This window comes from Grampus griseus (genome assembly GCF_964374135.1).
Source record: "Grampus griseus genome assembly, chromosome: X".
Classification (NCBI taxonomy): Eukaryota; Metazoa; Chordata; class Mammalia; order Artiodactyla; family Delphinidae; genus Grampus; species Grampus griseus.
The window spans coordinates 126,587,363-126,612,837 of NC_138999.1; the positions used below are offsets into that span (position 1 = coordinate 126,587,363).

Consider the following 25,475-nt stretch of genomic DNA (forward strand, 5'->3'; position numbering starts at 1 on the left):
AAAAGCCCTGTCTGGGTGTCCCCTCTTCTGGAGAGCCTTTTCTGAGGCTTCCAGCTCTGGGATTCTTCTGGACTTCATACAGTGTCATATTGCAACTCTTTTGTTTATATGTCTGTCTTTCCTACTAGGCTGTGAGCTCTGCAGGGACAGATTTTGGCTGATTTTCCAGCTATGGAGTAGATGCTCAGTAAATATTTATTGAATGAGTGATTGAGACGGTCCATGGGCCGAATGTTATCCTGGAAGTCTAACTCCATGTGTCTAGTGTGCAATAACATGATAGCACAGGTCTCATCTTTTATTTTCTCTTAGTCAAAGAGCTCAAAACTTGCACTTTCTTGGAGGTAGGCATGATCACCTGGCTGGTATCCAGAAGGAATGCTTGATAAGAACCTGCTTCAGTGAAAGTGGACTTATGCTTTCCAGGGGTCTGTACATAAAGGAAATGCTTCTGTCTCCTCTTTGCCTTATGCTCTTGGCATAACTTCTGATAGCTCCCCCATGCTAGGAGTTACTTCTGAGCCAATGAGACATCAGATTGCATTAAGGGATTGGGCATTATATCACATGCTGTCATTGCTAGATGCCTGCAGAGTTTTGGGTTCTAAGAAGCAATTGTTGACTGGAATTTCCCCGTAGAGGATGAACAACTGTATGGGAGAGAGTGGGAGATTAGAACAGGTCCAAGAATCTTTAGTCCAAGGATTTTAGTGAGTTTGTGATCCCCTCTGGGCATGCAGGATACAAGCCCTCAAGAACAGCAGTGTAATTTGGTAGAGAATAGCCCAGAGCTGCTCTAGGATCAAATTCTTCAGGTCCAGCAAATCAATTTGGTTTCCCTGGGCTTTGTGGGACTGAACTTTAAGACTGTTGCCTCTGGCAGTGACATCGCCAGAAATATCTCAGGGGACCCAGTACTCATCTGAGTAGACAAGCTTCAGGAAGTCCTGGATAAGCCTCAGGAAGTCAGGTTGTTGAGCCCAGTGTAAACTGCTGCATCAGGCTCCACACCCTTTCCCATGGAAACCTGAGCACAGGTCAGGCAGAGGTCAGTAGGGAGAAGGATTGGGGCTCAGTGACCTTTCTTCAGTGGTGCTCAGCTGTGACTCCTGTGTCCCTGGAGGATTAGCACCGCCCCTGCCAGAGCAGGTTCTCTGTATGTTATGCTTTCCCGGGCTGCACCTCCAATCCCAGTTAGGCCAGTGCCCTTCCCTCTGGGCAGAGTGACTTTACCCTGACACCTTGGTGAGCCTAATGGAAACTACAGCTTAGTAGACTTTGGTTTTATGGAATGAAATTGTTATTTCTGGTCCAGAGAGACTAAGCAAAAGCTAAAATTGCAGAAAAATTTTTGCAATACTGTGTAACAGTTTACAAAAATCTAACTGATTGGTTCGACCTTCACATAACCCAGTACCTGGCACTTAGTGGACATTCACATGTTTGGCGTATGAATGAAACTGGGGATTTATTATCTTATTTTATGGATGTGGGAACTGAGGCCCAAGCAGGTGAACTGAGTTTCCCAAAATCCAAATCTCCGATTAGTCAGTGTAGAGCCTCGCTTGAAATCAAGTTCATTTCAGGTTGACATTTACTGAGTACCTCTCACATTACAGGCATTTGCCAGTGATGGATAAACGTGGTCCTTGGTTTTGAGGAGCTTTTAGGCTTGCCAGGGAGTCAGACACATAGGAAATAATTTCAACACAGTGTGCTAAGTGCTATGATAGAGAACTCTGTGCAGTGTGATGGGGGTTACAGAGGAGGCACGGCTGATCCACTCTGATGCGGTCACGAAAGACTTCTTGAAGAATTGACACCTCAGTTCAGTTTTGAAGGTTCAGTAGAGGTTGGCCAAAGGTAGAAAGAACATCATAGGCTGAGAGATCAGTTTAATGGGGGACAGAGGTGTGAGCCAGCATGGTATGTTTCTGAGATCACTGGAATGTTCATTGCTGAGGGTAAAGTGGCAGGAATGATGACTAGAGAGGTAGGCAGGAATCAGATCACTGAGGGTGTCAACTTTGCCTCTCACGCCATTACTTCCCAACTTCGCTGACTCATTCAAATCACCTGGGGAACTTAAAAAATATAAAGGTGTTCCATCTACATTCCCAGTGATCTTGATCAGCTGGGTTTGACAGTCCCTTCTGGAAGCAACAGGAAGCCATTGGCAGGTTGGTAGCAGGGGAGGGACGTAGATCGTCATATTGGATCCCTCTGGTGGTGATCTACCTGGAGGCGGGTGGATTTGAGAGGGCTGCTACTGGAAGCACAGAGACCGTTAGGAGTCTGTTGAATTTGTCGAAGTGAAATTTCATGGTGAATGGAATAGGGCAGTAGCAGTGGGGATAGAGAGGAAGAGGCAGATCAAAAGAGATTTCAAAGTCTTGGAATCCTTATGATGTTGGGGCAAGGGTGCTGGCGAGGGAGAAAGAAGTGTCTAGTATGATTCTCCAGGTTTCTGGCATGGCTGCCTGGGTAGAGTGTGCTATTTCTGACCAAGATCAGGAGTGGAGGGTGGAGAGACAATGAGGAGCAATTGATCAGTTCAGCCTGGAACCTGCTGAATTTGAGGTACTGTGAGACATCCAGATGGGAGGGCCGCTACTGTGTCCTGGAACTCAGGGCTAGAAACAGATACGGGCCCCTCTGTATGGGGGATTTAAAGCCACGTGAGTAGCAGAGATCTCTCAGGGAGACTGCATGGAGAGTACACCTTCAATTATTCTACCCCTTTCTGCCTTCAAGGGTTGTTCTCATGGGGAAGCAGAAGCTTTTTTTTTTTTAACTGTTTCAGCAAGACAAGGCAGAGTAATAAAAGTGGCATAAAAGGTGGATTTAGGGAAGCTGAGTTGAAGCCCTGCCCCTGCCACTTCGCCACTTTGTGCAGAATTGAGTCTCTCTTAGCCTCTAGGTCTTCACCTATAAGACAAGAGTCGTAGGGACTTCCCTGATGGTCCAGTGGTTAAGACTCCATGCTCCCAGCACAGGGGGCCCAGGTTCGATCCCTGGTTGGGGAACTAGATCCCGCATGCCACAACGAAGATCCCGCACACCGCAATGAAGACCCAGCGCAGCCAAAAAAATAAATGAATAAATATTTTTTAAAAAAACACGAAAAACAAACAAAAAAACCCAAAACACTGCTATGCATCACATAGTTTAGAAAAAAAGATAAAAGTCATAGGAATGTCTGCCTCACAGGATTATTGAGAAGGTCCACTGAGAACATGTATGTGAAAAATGCCATGTAAAGAACCATAGAAAACATTAGTCGTCCCCCCTCCCAAGATATTTGGACCAATGTGTAGGAATTACAGGGAGGCAGGTTTTGGCCCCATGTAAAGAAAGGCGGTCTAATGCCTTGAGCCTTTGGCTGATGGGAAGAGCTTTGGGAGGTGGGAAGCTCTGAGGCTCTGGAGGTCTTTAAAGAGAAGCTGGGTTCCTAGGGCTTCCCTTGAGAGTTTTGTCACCAGGGGTGCTGTTGCTCAGATAGTGTTTGAGTTACGAATGTACTTCTTTATCCTTCCTCTGAAAACTTTTACACGACTAGATTGTTTTCTAATTGTAAGAGTAACACAGGTACATGGTTGTTTCTTTTTCTTTAAAATCTCTTAAAGCCCTGGGTGTTTTGGCTCCTAAGTGGAGTCTTGGTTTATATACCCCTAATAACCAGGTAAACTGCTTCAGGTCTTATCGCATGGGGGCATTTATAGGCATTTTTATTCTAATGCTCTTTAATGAGGGTTTGGTGGACGCTGAAGTGTGTCTGTGTAGTGTAGCTGGGCCTCCCTAACATAGACAGGGCGGGCGAGGGGCGGAGGGAGGAGGGGGGAGGGGTGGGCATTCTGATGTCGAGACAATTCCGAATTAGACGTTCCTTTAAAATGATTGATCTTTATTACTTGCAAGCAGAAATGATCTTATAAACAGCAAGCCAAATATTGCCAAGTAGAGGTCTTGATGGAGTATGTTCCAATGAATAGGTAAAGATCATTTGAAATCAGCACACTAATTATTTCTATGCAAATGAATGTTGTCAGAGAGCTTGGAAACAAGTTGTTCTCTGAACCGGGTTAAACATTCCCTAAGAGCTCATGTTTATACTCCTAATTTACTCAGAAACCCATTGCTGCTGTTTTTTTTAATAGATAGAGGAAAGGTAAAATATGCCAACCCATGATTAGATTATCACAAGTTTAGTAGTAGTTTGAATTGAATTATAGTTTTATGTATTTATTTTATTGCCAGTCACTAGTGTAACGCACATTTGCTAATGAGGCCGAATTTTCTTGCTAACTTTCTCTACACAGCGATTATTGCTCTAAATGAAAGGTCTCCACCCAAGCTGTTTGATGAGGAGTTATCTTTTTGATAGTTTAGGTGACTTCCTGGCTCTTTTAAAAACATCACCAAAACAATTGTCCCAAATAATAGTCATTTCATACCTAGCAAATATTCTAGCTAGGAAAATGCTACTATAAACCATATAGAGGTGAACAATTTAAAAAAGCCAAGAATGTAAGAAAATGCATTCAGTCCTAATTGTGGGTGGATCCTAATTTCATCTTTTCATTCGGCAGGGCGTTCATGACCTTTGCAAGGCCCTGGGTCAGCTTTCGATTATCCTTTTTCGTTGCCCTGTAGCTATGCCAAGGGGTGGTGGAGAGAAGCTTCTAGCTGATCTTTTGAAAAAGCGAGTGTTCAAATAACCCTTGCCTCCGCCACCTCACCCCCTGCCCCCACTGCTCATCCATGGGAACTGGTGGGCCAAGAGGGAGGGAGGACTCTGTCTACGATGGCCTGGACTTCAAATCCTGATAGGGCCAGGTGGGGCAGCAGTAGGGGTGGAAGACTGAGGAACGGAATATGGTGGGATGGAAGTTGGGAGAAGGCAGTATTAGGTCACAAGCCAAGCCACAAGAAGATGGGTCAGAATTAGGGGTAACAGATACGAGGAACGGTGGAGCATAGTTCAAGTCTAAGCCAGTCAAACCCTGCTTGGGCCATGGTGACCCAGCAAGGTGTTAAGCTTTGGCCTGACCACAGATGGAAGCTGGGCAGCTCAATAACCAGGCTGTTCTGTAAGAGGCTTAGAGTTTACATTCGCTTACCCCTCACAGATAGCCCTCTATACCAGTAAATTACTCCACATGACACACTGCCTGGACATTTTCTAGCAGGCTGGCTTTAGCGGGTGATGAAGTGTGTTGGAAAGAGGCCCGCCGGGAGAGGACAAAACTCAGGTTTTAGCCAGTCCTCTGCCACTAACTGGCCAGGAAACCTTAGGCGAGTCATCTAATCGTTCAGAGCCTCAGTTTCCCTGTGTATAAAGTGAGGCTCGAGGAGGTAGAGACGTACAGTTCATCCGTCACTTGTGAGTTCTGAAGCACGGAAGACAATTCTGTGGCCTTTGGCATTCAGCTTGTTTGACTTGAGGGAAAGAAACACACCCTCAGCACTACATTTGAGCTGAACCTCTGGAAACCCCAAGAGTCAAAATTGAACTCTATATAGTCAAATCCTTTCCCCAGCTTGTTTGCCGGAGCCAGGAGTGTTGAAGAAAGTCTGTGTTCTGTTGGGCTATTTAGCATTTGTGGAAATAGCACAAAGCAAGCTGCACAGAGTTCTGCAGATGCAATAGCTTATGTACTGTGTTACAGCAGAGGGCCGCTGTGTTCCAGGGACTCCGATGGGGCTGATAGCCCCCTAGTGACGCAAACACCACCAGCAAGCTGGAGCCCTTTAGTCCTTTGCCAGAATCACACATGGCCCCTTTGCTGAGGGCTGGGGTTAGATTGAGGGCTTTTCTGAACGGCCCACCCTGTCGGTTCCACCCTCGTGAGACAAAAGACAGAAGGGCTGCCAGTGGACTTTAAAATGTAAATTTAAAAATAGCCCTTAATTACAAAGAATAGCTTTAGTTATAGCTTGCTGCAGGCAGACCACACATTCCTGAACGGTTTTACAAACGAGGGAATGGTGAGTAGTTGACCAGCACCGGTGAGTTCTTCACTGGCTGCTGGTCCGCACCTAAATTGTAATACTGAAGCACCGCGGTTTTCAGCCAAATCACAAGCAAAACACATTAACACAATTCGTTTCCCTTTTAATTGCGCTACAAAGAGGAGTCTGTCTTTTGCCTTTTTTGACGTCTCATCTTAAAAGCAAAAAGACTTGAGCTAAATCTGTGTCTATACCCAATAAAGCTTGTTTTCATTTTCTTACCCAGCCAGCTAAGATTTATACATTAGTTATTCAACTGATGCATCTTAAACATCCTAGTTAAAACACACACTGCTGGCCAGGCACTGTTCACCCCCCAGCAGACTTTTGCTTGCCTGCAAGGAATGAATACTTGAACTGTAAATGGGTAAACTCAGACTTTCCATATGGCGAGGTCAACAGAACTCACGGTGAACATACAAAGGATAGAAAACTAATTATTACTGAGGTTCAGGTAAGCGATTTCTTAGGCATTTTAGCTGTCATGCTGTGGAATAATTGTAAACCCACCAGGAAGGAATTGCAAAACACAACCTACTTATCCCTTCCCCAGTGGCTATATCGAATCTTTTTTTTTTTTCTGTTCTGTAGTTTGTGCCAACCCTCTATTTAATCATTAAAAGGAACGTTATTTTAAGTGTTGCTTCCTCAATGACAGCGTTTGACTGAAATCGTACAGAATGGTGACTTTGCCCAGAGCGCGACTTCCACATTCTGGCATGATTTGAGGCAATCAGAGCTATTAGTAATGGAATGCAGAGTTCCGTGGCAATTTTATTTAAAGTTCTGTTTAAGTTAATATTACATCTGACTAATGTAACCATCTGTGTCCAGCCAGTCCCATCAGTGACAACATAAAATCGTTAACCACCATGTCACAGGCATCAAGTGCTTTGGCTTTGCTATCATTTTATGAGCCTTCTTCTACTACTTTATTGCTACCACTGAGACATCAGTAACAGCAGCAACTTTTCCAGGCACAGCACAGAACCCAAGCTAGGGCTGTCCTAGCTTTGTGACTAAATTCTTGCTGCTTCTAGGTCTTGGCATGTGCTATTACCTTGGCCAGGAATGTCCTTCAAGTGTTGGTTTAAAGGCCTTCTCGAGAGGTCCCCCCCTTCCCTCTGGTACTCTTGATCACTGTACCCATTTGTTTCCTTCGTAATATTTATCATAACTTAAAATGATAACTATATATTTTTTCTTGTCAATTGTCTCTACTGCGAGACTACAAGCTAGATGAGAGCAGAGAGCACGTCTGTTTTTGTTCACCCATATGTCCCCTTGCCTAGCGCAGTAAGGAGGGACTCCGGACATTTGGGGGAGGGGACTCTACACGGTTTAATGAATAAACGAGACAATGTGGCAAAATTACAAGGAGGCAGGGACCCCGTATGCTGAGGACTTCCAGAACAATCTCGTGGTTGCGTTCGGTCCTGCGGAGACCTGTAGGACTTTACAACGGTATACTCACGGGCATACTGGACGTTTCCACCTGATGATCCACAGACATTTCACAGTCAACGTTCCAACCTTTAACTCATCAGCTTGCGTCTCAAATCTCTTTTTCCTTCTCAGCGTCGTAGCTTGGATAATGGCACTGTCATGCGTGTCATCACCCAAGTAAAATGCTTGGCATTCATTCTCCCTCTCTCTCCTCAACCCCAGCACCCAGTCCTGTGAGTGTATCCTCCTGAATGCCACTTGGACCTGTCCTGTCCTTTCCACCTCCATTGACATGACTTTTTGGTTCGGGTCCTCTCTATCGCTTATTTAGACTCCTGCAAATGCTTCCTGATGGGCTCGCTGCCTCCCTGGTCTTATACCCTAAAGACCACCTCCCTCCCTGCAAAGACTCAAACACTATCTTCTGTCCCTCTTTCCAGAATTCAGTAAGGACTGGCAACGTGCAGAAGTAGCTGGAGCCTTACTAAGAGATAGTAAAAGATTGCAGATATATGATTTCTTCAAGATTAATTTCCTTTTTGTTTTTCTGCTGTGGTTCCAACAGAATAAGCTATTAAAATGCTTTGAGCTTCTGAACGAAAGCACAGAACTGTGCCAGCAGAACACCATAGAGGCTTCCTTTATTTTCTGCTAGCATCTATCTGTGATGGATGATATGACTGTGAATCTTCACTTAAATATGGAATGCTGAAATAATCATAAAATCCCGGAGTGTCAGAGCTGGACAAAGGCCATCTGCGTCCTACGTCTTGAGGCTCAGAGAAGGGAAGGGCCTTATTTAAGGTCACAACGTGATTTAACTGCAGAATTAGGACTCAAACCCAGCTCTCTGTATTCCTCAAGTGAGCATGAGGCTTCATTTGGATGTGTTATCAAAACATTTCGCAGCTCTGTGATCCACTCCCCGGACCACTGTACTGTGCTGTAACTTTTTCATCTGAACTTTTTTTTTTTTTTTTGCTTCTCTTGTGCCTGAGTGCTAATCGGTGAGATTAGAAAGTCTGATCTGATCTTAATAAAGTGACTTACGCTTCAGTGATCATTTCCAAAGGGAGCACTTGGGAGCACTAGAGGTTTCTAGGAGCTGCCCTGGCTGCCTCCATGTGTATCAGTCAATGGGTCCCAAGTAAACAGGGCTCTGGGCTGCCCATCCCCATTTCGTACTCCATATGAAGTTTTGTTTTCATCTGTTTTGTACGGGCTACCGCTACCCTTGGACTGGAGTGACTTCGCGTTGAAGTTGTTTTGAAAACTGCCTCAGGAATGCATTGGTGGTTTGCTCCCCCATTTGCGTATTCCAATTAAACAATATTTCTGTGGTTTTGTGTTTATTTTTGTTTTTACCTATCTCTTTACAATGATAAAGGACAGGAAAAACTCCAGGCTTGCTCATGTGGGTGCGGTAATGTGAGTATAGATTGTCTGTAACTTGCTGGTGGACCAGTGCCTGAGGCTGGGGTTTTATGATGTCTTGGCTACGTGTTAGTGTGGATGGGTCCGGTCTACCTAAAGGGTCCTGCCCTTCCTCTCAGGCCAGGGAGTACGTGGGACTGCTTGGTAGAAGATGTGTTGTCTTTAAGAGTCTAGTATTTTTTTTCCAGCTTACTTGAATTCCACATCTTCAGTCTTTGACACCGACCACTGGTAAGCAAAGTGGAAGGTCGGACTTCTGAGAGCCAGACATTATGGTGGCATAGTAAAACACTACGTGGCCATCCATGGAAGGGGGAGGTTGATATTGAAAATTGATGGAATGTGTTCACTGTGACAGGTCCCAGGAGATGGCCTCCCAGTTTCTGGCATGGGAGGGGATGGTGGGAAGGATGTAGGGGCTTTGGAGGAGGGACAAATGGTATGTCTCACTTCACTGTTTTCCTTTGGTGCTCAGAGATGTTGACATACTCTTGATACTTCTTGACATGATGAAAGGCAAGGCCACCCCTAACTTTGGTGGGCCTGGGGCAAGGGCGCAAAATACAGACTCACTGCAAACTCCCCTTTCTCTCCAAGCTCTTGGCTCTGTCCCTTACCCTGAGGGGCCCTCCACACAAGCCTATAGACACCAACCTTGCTCCTCAAATTGTGGACCCCAGCCCAGAGCATCAGCATTACCCAAGCACTCATTGGAACTGTCAACTCTCAGGGCCTACTCTAGGCCTACTTAACCAAGGTGTGGACTTTAATAAGATCCCAGATGATTCACAAGCACATTAAAGTTTGAGAGGTACTGTTGTAGCCCACATGGTCAAGCTTCATCATCACCGGGTAGAAGGGTAACAGCTGCTCAGTGGACACCCGTCGTTCACCACTCAGGCCTAGGGTTGTGTCCATCTGTGGTTTGGTCCATCCTCAGGAAAGCAAAACTAGGGCAGAGGATTGCCAGGCCATGAACACAGGCTTGGGGCACATGGGCAGGGGATTTCAAGGTCTTGGGTAGTTTGAGAGTGGCATAGAAGAGGGAAGCATAGACGTTGGGTGGGCAAGTCCCCTTGGCCCCATAGATTCCTTGCTCTATGGGCAGTGGTGAGGCTGGAGTGGGGCCAGAGCAAGGCCCTGTAAAGTGTGAGGTCTCGGGCAGGGACCTTGTTGCCCCAGTGTAAGAGCGATGCTGTTGAAGGTTTTCCTAAATGTCCATGTGGATGGGGGTAGGGTGGGAGCGGTTCATGAGTCCTCAGGGTACTGAGCCGCTGCCGTGCCTTGCTGGCTCTTTGTGGTGTGGCGGAGTAGTAGTGGTGGGGCCATTATTGCTTTAAAAGGGAATCAAAGCGAACTGTTCCAAGCACACTCTTGAGTAGCTAGGGAGATATATCTGTTGACTTCTCTGTCGAAGGTAAACCGTGGAGGTGCTGCCTCTAGTGCCTAATGACAATTCAATTAGACCAGCTGTCGGCCTCTAGTGGGAGCCAGTTGGATGTGGGTGTAAAGGGCTTTGAACAGCTGCCTCCACACCTAGGATGCAGGCAGTTTCCTCAGTGAATTAAGAGCAGTAGCTGGTGTGGTTGGGGTGAGGTGGCCAGTGGAGGGATGAGGATGCCATTTTGTATCCACTGCCACCTAGGTGATGCCACGGTTGTGGGACAGAAGCAGGTCTGAATGAAGTCCATTAAATCGCTATCACATCTCAGCTTCTTCATCTGTAAAATGGGTCTAACAGTCCTTTCCCTGCCTGCCTTGCAGAGATGTTGGGTGCCTCTAGTGAGATAATGAACGCGAAAATGATCTTTTGTCTGTCAAGTGGAGTCCACGTGAAAAAAATGATGGTCATCCTGGGGGCTTCCCTGGTGGCGCAGTGGCTGGGAGTCCGCCTGCCGATGCAGGGGACGCGGGTTCGTGCCCTGGTCCGCCGGGAAGATCCCACATGCCGCGGAGCGGCTGGGCCCGTGAGCCATGGCCGCTGAGCCTGCGCGTCCGGAGCCTGTGCTCCGCAACGGGAGAGGCCACAGCAGTGAGAGGCCCGCGTACCGCAAAAACAAAACAAACAAAAATGGTGGTCACCCTACCATTTGCTATCTTTCCTTTGTGAGTGTGCTTTCCATTGCATATGAGTTTTAGATTTAAGTTGTGTTCCCCTTAGCAATGCACAAGGCTCCGTACAAAGCCATCTCTGCCCCTCTGCCCAATGCCTTCCAGCCCCTTCCAGTGGTGAAGATGCCCTTCTGTGGTTCTTGTCTTTGCAGTTCCACAGGCGGGGGAGGAGGGTTTTGTATTGGCAAACATTTCTGAAAAGACAAATAATTGCTCTGGAAAGAGAATTCTTTTCCCTTCCAAATATTCATATTTACTGGTTTAAATTGATGTCACTTTATTTGTTGGCTAGCGCTGTACAGTGTTCCACTGAGCAGTAATTATTCCTTTGCTGTTGCAGGAGTTTGCCGAGAGAAGGGAACTAAATCTAAAAGAGTGAATCCATCTGGTACGTATGTTGAAGCTCTCTCTGAGGCCACTGACACTGAAATGCTAATGCTAGATTTTTATCTACTGGTATCACTTAGACATTGATATAATGCGAGCTAGTGCCTTGGATTGCTGAATCAAAGGCTGAATTCCATTCCCTTACATGGCACTGGATGCCCTGCACAGTGGATTGATGACCTTGGCAGAGCACAGGGGTGAAATAGACCTTGCATTCCAAACCTGCCATCTGATTGTCAGACTCTAGTTGCCCCGGCCCCCCCGATCACGGATAGGTGCTAAAGGTCTCAGCCGGAAGACTCAGTGACGTTCAGTGCCTGAAGCATTAAGGACTGACCTTGGCAGGCGAGTAGTAATCCACCCCACCCCCGCTGCTGCTCAGGAGATAACATCTGGAAGTAGTCTGATGACTCAGTACTAAGTGCCCCTGGGAAGAGCCCCTGAGGCCCGTGGGCGCTAATTAGTCTGCAGTCACCCTTTTTTTTTTTTTTTTTTTTGCGTTACACGGGCCTCTCACTGTTGTGGCCTCTCCCGTTGCGGGGCACAGGCTCCGGACGCGCAGGCTCAGCGGCCATGGCTCACGGGCCCAGCCGCTCCACGGCATGTGGGATCTTCCCGGACCAGGGCACGAACCCGTGTCTCCTGCATTGGCAGGCAGGCTCTCAACCCCTGCGCCACCAGGGAAGCCCTGCAGTCACCCTTTTTACATTAGGGTGTGGGTGAAGCTGGGACAAGCTCCCGGAACCCACTGAAGGCTGTCCTGCTTCGTTGGGGCTCTGACATCCCTCCTAGGCTTTGCTAGGCCTTTTTCTGGGGTGCTGGGCTCTGTCTCGCTACCTGGCTGCCAGCTAGGGTCCAGTTCAAGTAAACTCTTGCGGGAACACAGTGTTTCTACCTGCCTGATGACTAGTACTGCCACTGCTGCCCAGTCTTTCCTAACAGGATTGCCATCTGAAATAGCTAGCTTGCATTTGTCGTAGTTTTCTGATCTTTGTAACTTGGAGGGCCGGTCAGCCCCCTTGGGGACAACTCTGTGGCTCTCCAAGTTCTGCCTCCATTTGACCTGTGCTTGTCCTTTTCCTGCTCTCCTGGCATTGAAATCTTTGCAGTCCCCACTATTGCTATAAAAGCTTTGCTGCAAAATATGGGCAGTAGTCTATCTTATCCCATAGTCCGGTTATACATCCATGGGACACTCTGGGCATCTCACAGTTCACTTGGGGTGAACCCACTCACAGTTCTTGCCTCTTCTCTCCAGGAAGCATTAACCGAAGAAGCCACAGGGGGATCTGCCAGCCTCCTATGAAATAAAATGCTATGCGATACCAAACAGCTAGCTGTCCAGATTTATTAGAAAAATCTGGCTGCCCTAGCTTTTTGACAACTTTCTCTTTCCTCTGTGGTCCAGCGTGAAATAGACTCTCCAGGGTGCCTTGTCATTGGGAGGAATTTGAAACTGCCGTGTGTCACTGGTGCATGGCTGAAGAGAAGGCAACGAAAGGATGACCACCATTTCCCCCCGAAAAAACTATTAGGGAAGGTTATTGATTATTTTCCAGATACCTTCCACCTTCATCAGAGGACATTATGATCATTAAAGAGGTACTGTCATGTAGCTTTTTAAAAATAATTTTCTCTTTTTTGTTTTCTTAATAGCGACTGTGCCCAAGTCCCTCTTTACAGCCCAAAGGTGATGTTTTTGCTTTGCCCATAGAATTTCTGGCAAATGGACTCAAATTGCTACTGCTTCTGTCAGCTGGTGCCTGGGTTTACGTCAAGGTCTTTAGGAAGGCCAGACAAGTTCAATTACACAAACCGTTGTCGACTGCTACCAACACGCTGCCCCTCTCTCCTGTACGTCTTTTTCTACCCCTGCCTCCCGCCGCTTTCCATATAGGCTTGGAGGTGTCATTTTTCTTTCAGAACTCCAGGTTTTTGGTTAAAAATTATGCTACATGTACATGTTAGCAAACTTTTTGGTGACGTCTGAAATCGGGTGGCATTTGCTCTATACAGTAACCAGATCTCCATCATATGCAGATTATCCACAGCATATCTACTTTGAAAGTCCTTAATGACATGCATTGTGCTTAAGCCCTCAAACCAGTTCATGGGGTTAAGAGGGAGCCGTTGTAGCATTTCTGCCTCGTGCATGTAGTGAATGTTGGTGTTTGGTCTTTTAGCTGTGGCTCCTGGACTAACCTTCGCTGTTGTCATGGACCACCTGGACCTCTGGGCTGCTCTTTTGTGTTGAGGCGAGAGGGGATGTTTTGTTTCCTCTTGTTCTGCATTTGTTTCAACACCATGAGCATCAGAGATCTATTAACTAAGAAAACTGTGGCTCTGTTCTCCTGCCGGACTTCTGATTTCTCAGTGCCCAGGTGAGAAACAGAATCCTATCTGGAGTAGTCATTTGCTGCAAGCTCAGAGCACACGGAGGGCCCAGGAACATACACTGCACCTGTTTTTTTTTTTTTTGGAGTTGAAAGGCTTCCATGAGGCTCCTCCCGTCTTCTGGCCACACTGAAGTAGTATTTTGAGAAGTGAGGTTTTCCTTTTTTTTTTTTCTCTTGAGATCTGAGATCACTGTTTGTTTGTTAGTTTGTTTAGGCTCTTTAGCTATGTAAGCCTTGATATCGGCTGTTCTGAAGCATCATGTGGAGTAGTATGCTTCAGTTGGTACATTTGTTACTTTAAGAAATCAGCGAATGGTTTGTGGTGCCTTTTAAGATTTGTTTAACACATATTTATCGAGTACCTCTTATGGGCTGCGTGCTATGCTGGGTGCCAGGAATGCACAGATGAGAAGGGCGCAGTCCCTACTCTCAGGTTGTCTCATAGTCTAGTGGGAGAGAAAAACATACATCAACAAATGGCTGTAGCACTCTGAGTGGGGTAGAAAATTCCTGGTCAAGGCACTGGCATGAGCAGAGGTTGACAGCAGGGAAATACATGGGTTGTTCACCGAGCCACAAGTAATCTAGCATAGTGGAATGAGGTGTGGATGTTGCAGGAAGCTACTGGAGAAAAGACTGGAAGGTAAGGTAGATTTGGGTCAGCTTTTGAAGAGTTGAGATTTTTAGCGTTCAGAACATGTTAGAATCCCTTGAACTCAAGATGTTGGATCAAAGTGACAATTTGGTCGACATTCTTAGAACTTTTGTTAGTTTAGCAGGAGGTGGAAGAGAAAGCTATTAACACTGAAAAACTGGTCCTAGGCCCTAGGGACCATGTGAGTCAGAGGTTAGAGCATCCAGTATGGCTTGGAGCTATAGCTCTGCATCAGTCAGAGATGTATGTGATGTGTCTTTAGTTTAGGGAGGGGAGAGAAGATTTGGTCTTGGAAGAAGGATTGGGAAGGAAGGATAGTAGAGCTGCACCTACTCCCCAGTCAGAAATTTATAGTTTGATTTCATTATCATCTTGAAATATTGTCATGTCCCAGAACATATGGAAGTCCATACTTAAAAGTCAGTGTGAACACCTCACATCCAATTCAGATATAAAAGACCAATTTGGTTCATTTATGTGATTCCAGTTCACAAGCAGCCATGACATGATCAAATGACTAGGCTTGCAAGAGCAGCCAAAGATGGAGCCATTTAGGAATGCATTGGGCATATGATGGGAGCTGTTGTTGACAGTGCACCCTGATCCAGGCATATATAACTTACTCTGTGGTCCAAAGCTACAAGTACTATCCCCGTTCCCAACACACCGTCTTCCAAATGGGTGCCGTGTTATAACAGGCAGTATGGTTGGATTGATGTGGCAGTACACACAGAAACACAGCTTTCACTAGAGGCTTCTCTCTCCTGATGTTTTGGATGAGTTGGATATTTTGGGTGAGTCTCCTGACTCTTCTGGGTGATGAAATGGGCTTCACCATAAGCCATCATTCATCTTGCTTCATCTCTGTGTTACTTTGCTGTGAGATGCACAGGTCTTTCCTAGGCTGCTCTGCCTTATTCACTATTGGAGTGTAAGAGGTATTGCTCCTTTACAGAAGCACAGTACAAATTCCTCTAAACGTGAGCAGAGAAACTCTCTGAGGAAGAAATATCTCTAGAACGAGGTATCAGGGTCCACTTGGGCAGGTGTCCTATTGTGACAGAGATGCTCCTAGGGAGCCCTTTTCTCCTCAGCCCTTGGAGAAACATGTACTTTCATGAGGATTTTATAATACAATCTCCAAGTCCTTCTGACGACTTATTCTAAGTATCCCTGATTACTTAGAATCAAAACTCTTCATTCATCCATATCTACTGTTTTTATCATTGCTTCTTTTGGAATTATGATCCTGGAGATAAAAGTCCTACAAATATCTGGAGTCAGTGTTCAATCTAGAGGGACCTGTCTTAAAGGTCTCATGGTAATTGAGTTTCTCTATTAAAAACAATGTAGGCTAGACCCTCTTTTCTTCGTTAGGAATTCTAAGCACTGGAGAGGAAATTCACATACAACCCTGCTGCTACCAGCATCTTGTTCCTTATACTGGATCCCCACTAGAGTGTGCACATATAGGATGGTTTAAAATTATTTTTATCGAGGTAATAGTACAAATATTCTTTTAAAACATCAGGCTTGTAACAACACAGACAACAAAAACAGGCCAGCACTGCCCCCTCTTAAGCCTGCTCCTTTGGAACAACCACCTTTTAACCATTTTAGTCATTGCCTGTGGTATTTACCTTCACCTTTTGCATGTTTTTACTGCTATTCCTCGGTTCATTATTTTAGATGTTGCTTGTTGACTTCCTGTAATGGTAGATGAGACTCTAGCTGTCTCGTAGTCATGCTTGGCTAGTGTATGCTGCAAACAAACCGCTCCTCATTACTGGTGGCTTGATACAACAAAAGTTTATTTCTTGCTCCTGCTACATGTTCACCCTAGGTGGTTAGGGAACCTCTGGCTTATGCTGGTCCTCTAGGCTGATGGAGTCTCCATCACAACACCTGATTCCATGATCTCTGCAAATAACAGGGTGACTACATACTGGCTCTCAAAGCTTCTGCCCAGTTATGTCACAAGGCAGTTTCCCTCACGTTTTATTGATTGAAGGAAACCATAGGGCCACAGTTAATTTTAAAGAAGGCCAGAAAAGGGCAGTCCTACCACATGCCTGGAAGGAGATGCCCTGGAATATTTGTGAACAGAATCCCTCCATCTTCCCTCCCCTATTGCCCTAATATAAGTAAATTGCATATTTCTTCAAAATCGGTATCAATGTTTATATTATTATAGCTTTGTAAATATTGGCCACTGGTAAGCCAATGCATTAAGCTTACATGTCCTTTTTTAAATAATATTTTATTTTCCCTGGGGTCAATAATTGCTTCATTTTTATTTGCCTGGTTTTCTTTGTATTTATTCCTTAGTTTCTCTACAACATCCATCAGATTTGTCAAATAGTTCTCAGTATTATTTTCTAAATACTAAAAACTATCAGGTAATATATCAATTTTATTTTTTCCTGGAGTGGTCCAGCCTCCTGCTTCAGTCTGGGCTAGTTGCTCTCTAGGCTTGCTGCACAGGTATCATCCTAGGACTTTCTGTCACCAGTTTCATGTGTTAGAGTCCTAGTTTTCTGGGTCCAAAGTCTCCCTCTGTTTTGGTTTACTCACTTGTTCTGTTGAGGCACATGCTCTAGTAGATTCCTAAATAAAGGCGTATGGGAAGTGTATTAGTCAGCTTTTTACTGACTAATGGTTATGCTGTGGTGGTAAATTATTCTAAAACCTCAATGGTTTACACAACAAGTTCTTTCTTACTCATGTCTTCTGTTCTTCATGGGTCAGCCACAGCTCTCTCTTGGTATTTTTCATTCTTGGACCCAGGCTGAGGAAGAAACCCCTTTCTGGGAAAAGCAGTTCTCACAGCAAAAGAAAAGGAGCACTGACAAAACCAGTGATGACTCTCAGTGCTGCTGCTCAGAATTGGCACATGTCACTTCTGTTCACATTTCATTGGCCAAAGCAAATCTTATGGCCAAGCCAGGTGTCAATGAGCATGGAAATGCAACTCTCCTAAAGGCAAAATTATATAACTCATCATATGAAGTAGATAGTTTAGCTACATATAAAATTATAGGTTGATTTTTTTCTCCCAGAATTTTAAAGACATTGTCTCCTAGTTTTCAATGTTGTTACTTAAAAGTCTGCTGCCAGTCTGTCTCCTAATCTTCTGTATAGGATTTTTTTTTCTTATACAGCTCTAGAAGCTTTTAGGATTTTCTTTTAACTCATATTATTCAGAAATTTTATGATGATGTGAATTGGTGTAGATCTTTATGCATTCATCTTTTCTGGCCCTTCCTTTTGCCCTTTCAATGTGGAGATTCATGTCCTTAGTATCTGAGAAATTTTCCTGTATTATTACTTTAATAATTTTCTTCCCTCTTTCTTCTTTCTGAAAGTTCAATTATTTGGATGTTAGACCTCCGTGATTATTCCTCTACTTTTCTTATCTTTTACTCTCTTGGTCTTTATTATGTTCTACTTTTGGAGAGATTTCCCTATTTTAATCTTCCTACTCTTTTTTTCATTTTGATTATCACATTTTCAATATCCATCAATGCCTTGTTTTCTATCTTTCTCATAGCGTCCTTTCATGGTTGTGTGTGTATATATATATATATATATATATGTATATATATATATATATGAAATACATAAAAATCCACATTTATATATATAAATATATATAAATACATATAAACTTTTCTTCTATTCTCTCATTTTAGAGGCTCTCCTTAAATGTCTTGTGATCCTTGGCTGTCAATTCGTATTTAAGAGTTGAGCCCTCAAAGGCTGAGTGGAAGTGTTGGATGGAAAGGCAGAGCTTGCCAACCAGTGGCTTCACTGTAGAGTGACTGGGCAGCGACTGCCTTTTTGTGGGAGGACATCCAAATGTCAGTATACAGGGGAATTTCCTCTAGTGACCTTTACTTATTCAAGGATAGAATCCCTTAGCCCGCCTGCACGTATTTTGGGATTGGGGGTAGGCTGGCTGGGTTCCTGCCATTCCATATATAGACTTTCACTTGATCCCTCCATTTTCTGTCATGTGCCTCATCCCACCCTCTACTATACCCAGTGTTCCTAGTGCCCTGAGTGTGTCTGATCCAGTGTCTTCAGAGACTACAGCTTTTGTTTCCTGGGCACAGAAAGGGTGGATGGAACGGTTGCCTGGCTAGCTGCATGGGATGAAGGAAATGTGGGAACCTACTCCTCCACGTACATACTTTCAATTCCTGTTTTCCTGTATCTTACCCCTAACGCCTGTGGTACCTGGTATTTTTAAGTCCTAGGCCTTCCCAGAATTCTCTTGGGGCTAACTGGCTCACTTTTCTTTGGCATTTCCTTCACTCTTCTAAATTGACACACACTCCTCCACTGACTTCCCATCTTCAAAAAATGTGTTGACAGCTCTCATCCACTAAGGTCTCCTTTCCTATTTTCTTAGTTTGTGTGGACTTGTACACTTCTCTCTCTTCTCTTTTCTCTCTCTCTCATTGTTTTGTTTTAATTTCTTTACTGTTGTTTTAATGGGGCTTCGACAGAGAGAGAGAGAGAGAGAGAGAGAGAGATAATCACATGTGGTCAATCTGCCATGTTTAACGAGAAGTCAAGCTGTGGTTAAAATGTAGTTTTCTTTACCTCATGCTGAACTAAACATGACCTTAAAATATACCCTTGATCTTCTAAATAAAAATAGCATTATACTTGGATAGGTGACATGCTTTCACTACCAGATTTCAAAGGCAAACTTGAATTTTGATGGGAATTAAAATGTATTTAGCACTTTCTGACACTGAACATGGTAAATAAGTAAACAAATGAATCGATAAATAAAAAGAAAAGTTGCTATAATGTATAGTCTCAGTTTAACACTTCAGATCCCCTTTTTACCCTTTCTCCCCTGCTCTGGGCCCCTGGAAATAGACTTCTATGGACTGTATCACCCAGGCTTCCTTGACCCTTGGCTTCCAGTGGATTTGGCCAATGGGAGGTATCAGTGGGGGAGGGAGGAGGATTAGAGAGTTGGGAGGAAAGAGAGGTCTGGATATTTATTTCTCCAGCTCCCTCTCTGCCAGGTCACATTTGGCAATGATGGTGTTCCTCTATTTTGTGCCACACCTTCTGTTGGGTTGTCCCTTTCCAACAGCCTCAGTTTTTACCAGACTCTGTTCTCCTTCCCACTTCAGGACTAGGATGGTAACCGCTTTTCCCTGCTGCTGGTTCGGCCTGCTGCCCAATCCCCTGGTCCCCTTTACCCTGCCCACACCTTCAGTTATACTTTGTGAATGTGTCCTCTGGTTGCTGCCAGGACCCTGGCTGACACAAATGCTATAGTAGAGCTATCTCATTATAGTCCAGGTACTTTTGGACAAAGTACTTCACTTGATGGGTCACAGTTTCTGTGTGTGAAAAAGTGCTGATGTGGCGAAAGGTGGTCTGGTCTCTTGCCTGAGAGCCCCTTCCAGTGCTGACATCTGCACTTCTGTATGATGCAGTGGTGGTCCATAGCCAGCTTGAGCTCCAGTTCTCTCTCCTGACTTTGTGGACCACTGTGGATAACCCTGAGTGGTAGATGATCACGAAACATTTTCTTTCTTCCTTTGTGAGGCAGTTCGCTGGAGTAAAAACAATACAGACTTTTGGAGTCAAACCAGGGTTCAAATTCAGGCTGTTACTTCCTTGTTGAATGACCTTGTGTACATTACTAAACGTCTCTAAGTCTTGGGTTCTTCATCTTAAGATGAGGGTGTATGATGAACACTGTTGGTTACCTGTCCAATAGCCGTTTTCTTCTTCTCTGTTATAAGAATGCTGGTCCCCATAAGGTATGGAGTGGAACTTGCCGCTTGTGGTGGACACTACTAGTGTTTACTAACATCTGTTTCTTCCCTTCTGGGAGTGTGAAAGACTAACTTCCAAGTCCTCTTGTAGTTAGGTGGGACTGTGTGAGTACCTTCCCTGCTTAATTAAGGCCTTGCTGCCATTTCAATATCTTCTTTACCTTGTATTCAGAAATGTCCTTTGAAATCCACATACTTAATGACCATGAGGGAAAACGACCTGTGTCACTTCTCGGCTGAAGCAGAGAAGAGCACGTGTGCCATCTCTGTGTGCTCTCTTCTCCCTGCTGTGGCAGCTGGCGGCACTACTTGTGGTAGAGCCTTCATCAGTCAGAGTCCCTAAGTGACCATGAAGAGCATAGAGCCTCGTCAACTTGCAATGAACATGTAGCATTAGTGAGAACGAACTGTTGTGATGTTAAGCCAGTGGAGTTTTGAGGTTAATTTGTCAGTTAATGGACAGCTGAAAGCCTCCCTATGGGCATAGGACATCATCTTCCTTGAAGGGTTGTATGAATTAGACTTTCTGGATTTGGTTCCTAGCTCTGTTATTTATTAACTTCTGTGACCTTGGTCAAGTTACTTAAACTTTCTGTGCCTTGGTTTCCTCATCTGTAGCACAAGGTTAAGCATAGCTCCTCCCGTGTGGAGTTGGTGTGTGTATTGAAGAAATTAATATACATGGAGGACTTAGAACAGGGCCTGGCAGGCAGTACGTGCTATGTAGTGTTTGCTGTCAGAAAGTATATATTTCAGAGTGTCCAGCACAGCATGTGGCCCTCATCAACAACTGTCGCTGGAACCTTCATTGCTGTTGTAAGCATTAGAATGCTCCATGTAAAGTCTTGGCACATAGTGGCCATTTTAATATGCAGTCCCTATTATTTGGTGATTGTGCTTACATTTTTTTAAAAAATTTATTTATTTATTTATTATTTTTGGCTGTGTTGGGTCTTCGTTTCTGTGCGAGGGCTTTCTCTAGTTGCGGCGAGCGGGGGCCACTCTTCATCGCGGTGCGCGGGCCTCTCACTATCGCGGCCTCTCTTGTTGTGGAGCACAGGCTCCAGACGCGCAGGCTCAGCAGTTGTGGCTCACGGGCCTAGTTGCTCCGCGGCATGTGGGATCTTCCCAGACCAGGGTTCAAACCCGTGTCCCCTGCATTGGCAGGCAAGTTCTCAACCACTGCACCACCAGGGAAGCCCCCTTGTGCTTACATTTGAATATATGCTCCTCATCTGTTAGGTCTCTTAGAATGAGATAAGCATTGCTCTCTAAGACTTCCTTTACAACATAGGAGTCATTAAGTGTGGGGATTTCAAAGGACATTTCCGAATACAAAGTAAAGAAGATATTGAAATGGCAGCAGAGCCTTAATTATGCGGGGAAGGTACTCATCAGAAGTGGCACTACCCATAAGGTTGAAGGCAAAGTGACCCACAGAGAATCTGCTCTTGGATAACGAACATTTGACTGCATTTGTCACTTCCAGTCCTTAAACACTGTCTGTCCATGCTCTTTGTTTTGCAGCTGAGGGAACTCACGCCCCCGGAGAGGGGAAGGGGCTGGTCTGGAAAAACAGAGTCTGTCAACAGCATAGGCAGGACTAGAGCCCAGGTTTCTTAACTCCGAGTTCACTGGTAGGTAGAAAAGGCCAGGTTTGATCTTTTAACATGTGTGCTGTTTGGAAACTAACGCTGAGCAGGCAAAACTCTGGACTTGATGAGAAAATTAAAATAAGGCTGCTTTCTAGTCTGCGCTTTGCACAGCTCCTCATCTGTTTTGTTGGTGCCGGATAGCCCATGCCTTTGACTACATCAGAAGAAGCTTAATATTCTATCTTAATGTGTCGTCATTGGCTGTAAGAGTGTCCTGTCCATTCTGGCTTTTGGGTGGCCTGACCAGAATCACCACGGGCTTCGCTTCTTAGCCAACTAGAGGAAGGCAGAAATGAAAGCGGCCTGCCAGTGTGTTTTCTTTGTGTGCCTCTCCTTGGACACAAACACAGGAGGGGGGTTTCTATGGAGCAGCTAGTCTCCCCCCCATTTCGGATTTTGCTGAAGCAGGTAGTTGAACTCTTTGAGGAAGTCTGGGTTTTCTCTGTCTCGGGAAATTACTGATAACATCAGAGCCAGAAAGAGGTGAGTAAAATGGGCAAGAAAGAAAATTCATAAAAGTCACGCCAAGATTCAGATTTATAACCCCACCCAGTTCTCCCCCAGCAGTCCTTTCAGCTGTGACTTGCTTCCCAGGAAGCAGAAAACAATAGTCTACTGATTGAATTTCAGGCTAAACTTCAGGCAATTAAAAGTAAGGGAAGTAAAACCTAGTTACATTTAGAATCAAAGTCCAGATATCTCCATTGGGAGGCATAGTCTGTGTGTATACTTTGCAAGGTGGGCCTAGTTCTGAAGCCAAACTTGGAAGTGCATTCGTTTCGGTAATTAATCTCTCGCTCCAAGTTTCTAGCTTGTCTTTTTGGAGTTAATCACTTCCAGGAAAGTGCAAAGGTCTTATAAGTGAAGAGAAGGAAAAGCATATTAATTGTAACTGGACTAGGTCCGTATCATGAGAACTGGAAAAACCTGAGATCTTGGGATGAAGGGAAAGCCACTGGACAGCTGGATTTTAAGGTAGGGAACATGGGGTAAAGACTCCGTTGTTACTTCATGATCCCCCCTGCCACCCCAGGAGAATTTAACTGTCTCTTTTGCTTAGCTTCCCAGAGTAGGTACCATATTATTTAGAAAAGTATACTCATTTATCTGAAGTTCTCTAAACGCATAACAACTGCCACTTGTAAGTCATTTTTATCTTTCTCTGGTAGCCCTTTCTCTTATTCTTCTCTCTAGCACTCATTCCTTTGGTCAACGAATATATACCAGAGGGCTAGGGGTCGACTATGTGCCAGACGCAGTGCCAGCACCATGGATATCATGGTGACTGAGACGGTGTCCCTCTTGTGTATTGCTATGCAATAAACCAACCTCAAAACTTAGTGGCTCGATGCAACAACCATTTTACAATATTCCATAATTCAGGAATTCATTCAGGGCTTAGCTGGGTGATTCTTGTCATTGACAGAGATCACTCAACGGTATTTAGCTGGAAGATGGGCTGGTCTCGTGAGCCCATCACCATAGCTTTGCTCATGTCTGGTGCCTTGGCGGATGGCTGGAAGGCTAGGCTCAGCTGGCCCTCTCAGCCAGAGCACCTACACCCAGCGTGGGGTGTCAGTGCGATTGGTGTTCTTTTTTTTTTTTTCAAAGTACTAAATTCATTAACTTGAGATGTCGGGTTTTCTTTCATTAATAGTAATCTTTTATTTATTTATTTATTTATTTATTTATTTATTTATTTTTATATTTATTTTTGGCTGTGTTGGGTCTTCGTTTCTGTGCGAGGGCTTTCTGTAGTTGCGGCGAGCGGGGGCCACTCTTCATCGCGGTGAGTGGGCCTCTTCACTATCGCAGCCTCTCTTGTTGTGGAGCACAGGCTCCAGACGCGCAGGCTCAGTAGTTGTGGCTCACGGGCCTAGTTGCTCTGCGGCATGTGGGATCTTCCCAGCCCAGGGCTCAAACCCGTGTCCCCTGCATTAGCAGGCAGATTCTCAACCACTGCACCACCAGGGAAGCCCAACGATTGGTGTTCTTATGTGGAAGCTCTGGGCTCTAAGAGCTAGTGTTCTAGTGATCCAGGTGGAAGATTCATGGCTTTTTATGACCCAGCCTCTGATGTCCCAGAAAGTCATTTCCACTGCATTCTCTTGGCCAAGTAAGACACTAAGGGCCAACCCAGATTCAAGCGGAGGTGATTACATTCCACTTCTCAGTGAAAGAAATAGCAATGACTTGGCAGATGTCTTTAACACCACAGACAGAGCTGCTCTCCTTGAGAAGATTGTACGCCATTGGAGCAGGGAGCAAACTGGTCAACAAACAATCCAGGCCACCTTGAAGAAATGACTAGAAAGCCTGTTGAGTTGTACAGGACTGCTGTTTCATGACTAAGCGGCAGAGAGCGTAGGGTTGTTCCCCTGTGTTCTCCTGGAGAGTTCCTGTGACGCCCCCTACCCCTTGCTCAGTGTTCCATATTGCACCCGAAAAACCAGCCAACTCTGCTGGCTAGCGCATGCTCACAGGGCATGGTGCACAGCCTCGTGTCCACCGCAGCGGCCTCCATCATTCTGATTGGCTAAAATCCAGTTGTTTGACTGAGATGAGGGTTTGCTAAGTGATTACTAATTATTAGTCTTGTTCAGTCAGAATACTGGCATTGCTGTCCCATCCACTGGGACAGTTCCCCCTCTTCTTTATTTTGCTAACTTCTACTTATTCTTCAGAATTCAGTGTGAGGAGCCCCTCCTTCCTGGAAAACTTTTCTTGACCGTCCTTATCCCAGTTGGATTTAGATGTCTTCCTCTGAACTCCCTTAGCCACCCCTACCCCTGGCTTATCTCCATCATTATTATGCTTATCATATTTTACTGTAATCTTTGATTTTCCAACTGCCTTCCCGCTCCCAGATACATGTCTCTCCCGACATACACGGCTCTCCCAGGTGAAGGCAGATATTGAAAGAATCATTCCAAATGCACTGAGTGTTCCCAAAATGCCCAACTCTGAGCCACACAGGTGGTGATAGGGACTGTGTCATTGTCCCTGTTGTTGCCATGGTGCCTAGTATATAATAGCACCTCCATAAATGTTTATTAAGTACATGAATGAATGGTGGTGGTGTATTAGTTGAACATGTAGGTAAACTTACGTCACCCGAATGTCATTTTTTTTACTGTTAGAGCCCTCCCTAAGACTTTACCAAGCTGGGCCATGATCCAGTTCCATAAGGAACAATGGGGGCAGAGCCAACATCTGGGCCCAGCCCAACCCCTTTCTTGCCAGCCAGATTATGCGTGCCTCTGTTTATCCCTGGGTCAGTCTGATGTCTGGAGCTGCAAGGTGGTACCTCTCACGTCAAGGTTTGGTCTTCTCCCTTGTTAACCCTTGACTTCAGCCATCATGACCCTGTTGATGGATGAACTTCAGTGTCCTGCTGCCCATGTCCTGTCCTTCGGAATAATTTTAGGCAGCCCTTGACTGGGGACCGTGTCCTAGACCTGTCCTGAGCAGACATGCCTTGCCCTCTACCACCTTCTGGTGGACCTAGCTGACAGCTCTATTGATCGGTTCTGGTAGATTCTCCTTCCAGTATTGGCTTTTCCTGCAC

The 25,475-nt window shown here is 45.2% G+C and overlaps 1 protein-coding gene across 1 annotated transcript in view; it reads left to right on the forward strand.

Annotated features, from left to right (window-relative positions):
• The window catches only part of LOC309817657 (uncharacterized protein), a gene marked incomplete at its 5' end in the record, with an annotated part of 95,984 nt that overhangs the window by 40,796 nt on the left and 29,713 nt on the right, over positions 1–25,475 (forward strand). Inside the window, 2 exons of the mRNA XM_082646922.1 lie at positions 11,345–11,392; positions 12,800–12,993. The remainder of the gene's footprint in view (positions 1–11,344; positions 11,393–12,799; positions 12,994–25,475) is intronic.